Below are 8,236 nucleotides of genomic sequence, written 5' to 3'. Positions count from 1 at the left end.
GTTTGTGGCAGTTTTGACAGTAGATTAAAACTCCTTTATTTCACATTTTGGAATGAATTTCTATGAACAAGTCTGTACTCTTATTTCTGCCTTATCGACTGAACCTATAGCTTTCCCCAGGATTGGACTCAACGCAAATTGAAATACACAGCGATGTCCTAATTTAAGGATAGATCTAATTTAAGATCTATGGCTTTGGGAATCTATAAAATAGATACTTCCTCCTGACAAGGAAAGTTTCACAGGACATTTAATAAATACTTTACTACCAGTGATACATCTATTAGTCAAAATGAAGAGCACTTGAAATATCCTTCTTTTTTTGAGACGGAGTTTCGCTCTTGTTGCCCAGGCTGGAGTGCAATGGCACGATCTTGGCTTACCACAACCTCCGCCTCCCGGGTTCAAGCGATTCTCCTGCCTCAGCCTCTCAAGTAGCTGAGATTACAGGCATGCACCACCATGTCCGGCTGAATTTGTATTTTTAGTAGAGACGGGGTTTCTCCATGTTGATTAGGCTGGTTTCGAACTCCCGACTTCAGGTGATCCGCCTGCCTCTGCCTTCCAAAGTGCTGAGATTAACAGCATGAGCCACCGTACCCATCCTGAAATATCCATTTCTCATCCTCAGTAGGCTGAGGTAGGAGGATTACTTGAGTTCAGGAGGTCGAAGTTACAGTGAGCTATGATCATGCACTCAAAACTGGGCAACAGAGCGAGACCCTGTCACTATATATATATATTTATACATATGTACGTATATACTCCAAAAGTCAGAAAAACTAGACTCAGCCAGTTCCTCTGTCTACTGAAAGCAGGCAGCAGCTCCTCCTTGCTTCTTTCAGATGATCCTCTAATCTCTGGTTAAACATTTTAACTTTTTTATTTTTTATTTTATTTTTTTTTATTATTATACTTTTTTTTGAGAAAGCCAGCTGACTTTTTATTGCTTTGGGGGCGCGGCCTCAGGAGCTCTTGGTGGGGCGGGTCCGCTTCCTCTTCACCATTACAGGCTTCTGGCCGTGCAGGGCGCTGGCCCTGGGGATGGCAGCCATGCGCAGGTCAGGGCATACTTGTTGAGTATCACGTGTTCGATGCTGCTGAGCGTGGCGCTAGCATTCTTGTTGATGATAGTCCGCACATAGGCGGTGGCAGGCTTCCGGGGGCTGGATCTCCGCTTCATGACCAGTACGACACCTCTGCAGTCGGCTGCCGGCTCCATGCCCACAGTCTTGCAGGGAATCAGCCCGTTGTGGCGGAAGGAGTTGCAGGCCTTCAGGTTACTGGGCTCTGTGCTGTAGGCCTGCTTAACTCCTCTTGATCAGGAAACTGGAGCAGTTCCGCACGACCATCCTTTGCAGCTGCGCAGACATGGCGGCGGCTCCTCTCGCAGCGGCCTCAGGGGCTATTTAAAAGGTAACCCTGATTACTTTGTTCAACGATTTGAATTGCAAAACATTCTTTAATATAGCAATATATGCCTATCTGTTTTATTGTAACTCTTACTCACTGGATAATAATATTAATAATAACCAACATGCATTGAGTGACTGCTATGTTCCAGGCACTGTTTTAGGCACGTGATGTGTATTAATTCATTTCATCCTCCCAACAATTCTATGCAATTATTATTATTAATGTTATTATACAGAAAAGGTAATGTAATTCATAGTAGGGCCGGAATTTAAACCCTCATATTTGGGTCTAGAGCTTCTGAGCTTGACCTTGACGCTAGATTGCCTCAGAATTGGATGACATTCTTCCTCTAAGGCTACATGAAATTGATAACCATATTTCTTGCTATGTCAGTTAACTCCTAGCTAGCCATCTTTGATTCCTCATCTGGCAGAGTTCAGTTTGGCAACATTTTTCTTTAAAATGAGGCACCGTGGTCTGAATACAGTTTTCACACTCCAAACATGCAGAGTATTTCTTCAGGCTAAGCTTTACTGGTCTGGAAGTTCTCAGCCCCTATGTCACTTCCTTCTCATGACCCCCCCCCAGTCGGCCTTAGGAAGCCTCAGCATCAGCTCTGGTGGTACCACAAGGCTTTCTTTACTGGCATTAACACCCTGAAATTAAAGAATTAATCCAGATTCCCTGCCTTTCACAGGAAGAGGAGGGGTGGCTCTGTCCACAGTTTTCAACAGTTTCACTGTTAATTAATCAATCCGACACAAAACAAAACAAAACAAAATTCATGAAACTCTTGATTCCTTCAGATTTCAACTCTATATTCAGATTACATGGTATCTCCAGAATGAGGAGGCAAATGAATGGCTCTATATGTGCGTGTTTTTTTGTTTTGTTTTTAATTCCTCTCTGGATCCTCATCAGGTGTGGAGCGCTCATTGGAGACTTTCTGACAGGTAGTAAACCCTTCAGACATGGCGTTTATCCCTTCCTCTAAGGCCCCTTTATAGCCAGCTATTTCCCTGGAAATAACCTGTGACTCTGATGAACCGGGATTCTCACTATTTCTCCAACACAGCCCCCATTTCTGTCTCCATGAATAGGCTCATGTGGTTGCTCTCCCCATCCCCATCCTGTTTGCTTTCTGCTTCCACAAAAGATATGTGGAATCCTTTCCTTCTGTAAGTTCACCTTAAGCAGCACATCCAGCGCTTTTCTAGAGGCTTTGCAGTGGGTTATTCTGTCATTTCCGCCCTCTCAGCCCCTCTCCCCTGTGCCTGCTTTGCTCTGTTCCTCTGGACTGTGTCCTTATCTCCTCTTGTATGGTCCATCACAGTAGTTGCCCAGCTTCTGGCTTCCAGTTTTCTTCATCCTGCTGACACTGGCCTATGGAAAATCACCCCGGGGCTCCCTGCCTGATAGAGAACACTTTTTGTCTGCAGTTGTCAGCCACATCTGCATTTTCAGTCTGAAGGTCATTCTTCTAGTGGAAAAGACACAAGCAAAATGGAGTTAAGTCATTCTATTTTCTCTTTGTCTCATTACCATTACATCATGATCTCCTAGAAATGTGGCTAACAGTTCCTTGTTCTTACTCTGTACACATTAGTAAAAGTCATTTTTAACCTTTTATTCAGCAAAATTGTGCTTATTTTTCACTTTATTCTATATGACACCATTCTTTTAGGTTTGTGCTATTGAATTGCTTTTGTTCTTGGCTACAAGTTCTTTGATCTTTCAAACATGCCTTTTAATATCTGAGCTCCAAGGAGAGTTCCCAAGCAACCATATTGATTTCTTTAGTTTTTCTTCCGTATCTGGCTAATTTTTATTATATAGTTAGAATTTAATTTTCTAGTCCTTCTGGACCTATTTATACTCTTCTAGAAAACCCTCTGGCCCTGGGACCAAACATATATTTTCTTTGAACTTTTTGAAATGTGCTTTTCCATGGTCTAGGATGCATGTCAGATACTGCTGAGCCTATCTTTTGCTCAGATGGATTTTAAGGCAATCTCACCTTCTTCCAAGGTTCTCAATACTTCTTTGTTCTAAACCTGTTCTTTTTTGAAGATTGGACTCAAGTTCAGAGTGTCCTGCCAAGTCCAAGTTGACAGACTATGTCTTTTTATTTGCTCCAACTTCTGTTCCTGGAGGTGAGACAGGCCCCAAATCCTACACTGCTTTGTGATGATAGGTGGCCACACCAAGCTTTGGCTCCTGTGCACAGGCACTAGCAAAGAACACCGGAGGACCAAGGATGACAGCTACAGGGGAGGTACCCAGCCTCTTTACACTGGAATGAAGGCCACCAGGTCAATGTGTTATCCGACATAAATGAATGTGGTCTCCTTTGCCCAGAAGTGTTCCTTTGACGGTGTAGAGAAGGAGATGGCAAAGCAGAGGAGGCAAGGGGACCAACATGGGAGGAAGAGAAAGCAATGAGGGGTGGGGTGGGGAGGTGGGGGACTAGCATCTACTGAGACCCTATTTTGTGCCAGGCACTGTGCTAGGCATTTACACACATCTATCACTTATTTCTCTTAATACTACTGTAACACATAGGGAAACCGAGCATGATGTAAGTTGACTTCTGACAGTCACAGAGTTAAGGAATGTGAAAACCAGGAATTAAACCTATATTTGAAGATGACAGGATAACAACAGTAACACAATGCCATTAAAACAAAACCAGAAACATACAGTTCGTTGCAATACAGGTATCTCAAGTCACATGCATCACAAAAGTAATGACCTTATAAAAAGATATATGTATACATCAAATCCTTATGACAAACTTCAAGAGAATAGCTATTTTACTGTTCATTATTAATAATTTTGATGTATATTACTAGAATTTTGTTGTATCTAGTTTGTTGAAAATTGTACCCTTTATTTGAGTATTTTTGCTGGGCAGAGTTTTTTGTTTGTTTATTTTTAGTTTTAAATCCTATTGATGATACTTCTTAGCCAAATGGGAAGAAAAATAAATAACACCATAGGGATAGTTACATACTTTGTGACCTATAGAGGAAGTAGTCTTCTTGGTACATTACTGTCAGCTAAACATATAAATGTTCTTTGAAAAGTCTGCTTCTAGATGTTAATGGAGGTATTGATTTTACCTCTGTCTTTTTTTGATAATGCCTATTTACTGTGCTACCTCCTCATCTCCATTCTGAGCTCTGCTCTCTCAAGTGTTAGTGTCAGAGGCAAGTGCCAAAACCCAGGTGACTAAGTGGGTGTCAAGCCAGTTGCAGAAACAGAGGGAAGACTTAACTAATGGCACAGGTCTTCTAAGTCAATGGACCCTGTCTCTCCTAATTTCATTATCAATTCACCACAGGAACCTGACAGAGTCCATGTGCTAAGTCAAATTCAAAAGCTCAAAAATGAAAAGGGAAAAAAAAATCCATTTTCAGAGTCAGGTAAAAACATCATAATTCAGAGAAAATCTTTAGTATTGATTTATAGCCGCAGACTCCTGTCCAAAGATTTCCTCTTTAAATTAAGAATACTAATGATTTCTCATGCTGAAATTAATAATCCCAAAGCTGCACATATTCAAAAAAGACACTAATTGTTGTACTTCAACCAGGAAGTGCCAGTGAGCAGATTCCTAACCTGTTTCCTTCAGTGACTGTGGCTGATGACGTGCTGTGGTGTTCCTGAGAATCATATGCTTCCCTGGGAGGCATTATTGTGTTTGCCAAGAGGCTATCAATTTGAGATGGAATATCCTGTTTGTTGAGGCTTCTATAACCTACGATCCAATGGCTCTCTGATAAACAGATTTGTTTGAGACAAAAGTTCTTGCCTGAGTCATTTGGAGACTGAATTGTGCTTGTGAAGGAGGTGACGCAGACCCCACATGAAGACAAGCCAGGGCAGGCTGGGGCCAGAGCAAGGCACTGATCAGTTCCAGAGGAAACCAGAGCTTTCCAGATAGCCACAAATAATTGAAACCAGGAGAGAGGAAATAGCTATTTGTGGGGAATAGGAAATTGATATTGAGAGGAAATTGATATAGAAAGATACACAGATCTAGTCATTTTGCTGCTATTTTCATTTACTCTGTGCCATTGTATGTATTTTTGTAAGCCACATGAAAATATTTTTAAAATTGTGTAAGAGTATGAATGAATAGGTAAAATCTCTTTAAAATATTTAATTTTTTTTTTCTTTCTTTTTTTTTGAGACAGAGTCTCACTCTGTTGCCTAGGCTGGAGTGCAGTGGCGTGATCTTGGCTCACTGCAACCTGTGCCTCCTATGTCCAAGCTATTTTCCTGCCTCAGCCTCCCGAGTAACTGGGATTGTAGGTGTGTGCCACCATGCCCAGCTAATTTTTTGTACTTTTAGTAGAGACAGGATTTTACCATGTTGGCCAGGCTGCTCTCGAACTCCTGACCTCAAGTGATCCACCTGCCTTGGCCCCCCAAAGTGCCAGGATTACAGATGTGAGCTATTGCACTAAGCCTGTTTTAAGTTATTTTACTGGCAAATACTATCATTAGAAATTAGGCCAGGTGCAGTGGCTCACAACTGTAATCCTAACAGTTTGGGAGGCTGAAGTGGTAGGATTACTTAAGGCCAGGAGTTTGAGATGATCCTGAGCAACACGAGGAGACCCCACGTCTACAAAAAGTAAAAAAAAAATTAGCCATATGTGGTGGCACATGCCTGTAGTCCCAGCTACCCGTGAGGCTGAGGCAGGAGGATCTTGTGAGCCCAAGAGGTCAAGGCTGCAGTGAGCTACGATCGTGCCACTGCACTCCAGTGCACTGAGTGACACAGTGAGACCCTGTCTCAAAACATAAAAATAAAAAGATAAAATAACTTTGTTAGAAATAAGTAACTCTGTTAGAAGAAAAGAGTATTTAGAAATCTTTCCAGAGTTCCCTTACAGAAAAAAAGGTAAAGAGGTACCTATATTACTATTTAGTTACCCATCTGTTTTTAGAAAGCTTTTTGTATCAAAATATTGGAGTCTTTTGCAACAGCCTCAGAATGTGTTTTTTGGGGTAAGCCTACCATTTTGATTGGTGCACATATTAAAGAAATTTAAATTTAAAATGTATGCTCGAATATCCTTCTGTTCATCTCCGTATTATGGGACTTTACTGTTTGTACTGTAATTAGTCATTCATATGCTATCTTCCCCACCAGACTGAGTTCCTGGCGGGATCACAAAGTCTCTAACCCCTGTAAGAGTCCCTAGAACAGAAAAAGTACACAGTAGACACTGTCTGGGGATTAAGTTACACAATGTAACTATTTTGCAGAATAGTTACAAGGATTAAATGAAATGACATAAAATCCAACATGTATCTATAATAAATCACAATAGGAATTCAACTGTTAGTTCTCTCCTCTTCTTCTAACTAAAGAAAAGATATTTTTCAATTTTCAAAGCAGTGTAGAACACTAAATATCAAGTTTCACCTAAAAATATATATATTCTGTAGAACTTGGTTTGCTTTTAAGAATAATCACATTTGAGGCTAGGCATGGTGGCTCATGCCTATAATCCCAGCACTTTGGGAGGCCGAGGTGGATCACTGCGGGCCAGGAGTTTGAGACTAGCCTGGTTGACATTGTGAAACCCCGTCTCTACAAAAAATACAAAATTTAGCCTGGCATAGTGGTGTGCACCTGTAATCCCAGCTTCTTGGGAGGCTGAGACAGGAGAATCACTTGAACCTGGGAGGCCAGGTTGCAGTGAGCTGAGATTGCACCACTGTATTCCAGCCTGAGTGAAGAGTGACACTCCATCTAAAAAAATATATATATATTTGATATATTTGGAAATTTAAAGCCGAGGGAGATGGATGGGAATAGAAAAAAACCTGGAAAACAGAAAATTTGGCTTTCTTCTTATCAGTGCTTTGCGGGGAAACAGCCTTAGGAAAAGGTTGGCCTTCCTTCTTCTAGACTGTCATGTCGCTGCCTGGAACTAATCTGGATCTTTTGGTCCATCTTGGATGTACCTCCAGGCCACAGGCCCAAACTAAGGGTGAGCTACTTTAAAGGAGCAATGGGAGATTTGGTGCCAATGGCTCAGATCAGTGTTTCCTCAGACTAAGTCACTTATACTGCATGAATTCCATGGATGAGACAACCTCTGAGCTCTTCCTCTGGAGAGTTACCTAGCATTTCCATCCTGCACACAGGTAAGCTTTGCCTCTAAAGTCAGGGCTGCTGAGGAACATCTGTTTCTCCAGGTGTTGTAAGGATAGGAATCCCCTATAGAAGAAAATTAGCTGTATATGGCTGTATGCAATGTTAATATACAGAAGGAGGGAGTGGCAATTTGTACCTAAAATGTTTGTAGTTAGTTAAGGGCAAGCTACGGCTTTGGGCTCATAGGAGGAACAATACCCCAGATGTGGTAGACATAGAGATTTGTCAGACAATTTATATGCAGGTTTAAAAATATCCTATGTGAAATACAAATACAAAAGGGAGTAACTGCCATGCCACAAGTGATCTGGTGTACTCTTGTGAAAATGACCATTAGGCTACACTGAATTTTCTTTGTAATTGATTTCCATCAGACCATAACTAGCTACAAAAGTGTGACCAAAGGATATTTCTTTCTGAAAACAATGTCTACTCTTTTAATGTTTTCCAAACACATCTTTCTCCATCAAACTTCTAATCTCTTTAAATTGCTAGTGAAAGGGGTTTAAAAACATCTAGTTAGTGATTCCTGCTTCTTAGAGCTGTAATTCAAAGAGGGGCAGTGCCTCTGATCACTTAGAAGAGACTTGGAGAAGTACCTCTACAAAGACGTCTTAAAGTAAACAGTACAATCTTACTTTG

General features: G+C 41.3%; 1 pseudogene; it reads right to left on the bottom strand.

The window, feature by feature from the left end:
- Positions 1-965: 965 nt before the first annotated feature.
- On the bottom strand, positions 966-1,391 carry LOC103244435 (large ribosomal subunit protein eL28-like; annotated as a pseudogene).
- Between the last annotated feature and the right edge of the window lie 6,845 nt (positions 1,392-8,236).

Source organism: Chlorocebus sabaeus, chromosome 23, assembly GCF_047675955.1.
Source record: "Chlorocebus sabaeus isolate Y175 chromosome 23, mChlSab1.0.hap1, whole genome shotgun sequence".
Lineage (NCBI taxonomy): Eukaryota > Metazoa > Chordata > Mammalia > Primates > Cercopithecidae > Chlorocebus > Chlorocebus sabaeus.
Note: the sequence above shows the minus strand (reverse complement) of the source record. Positions and strands in the feature narration are given on the sequence as shown.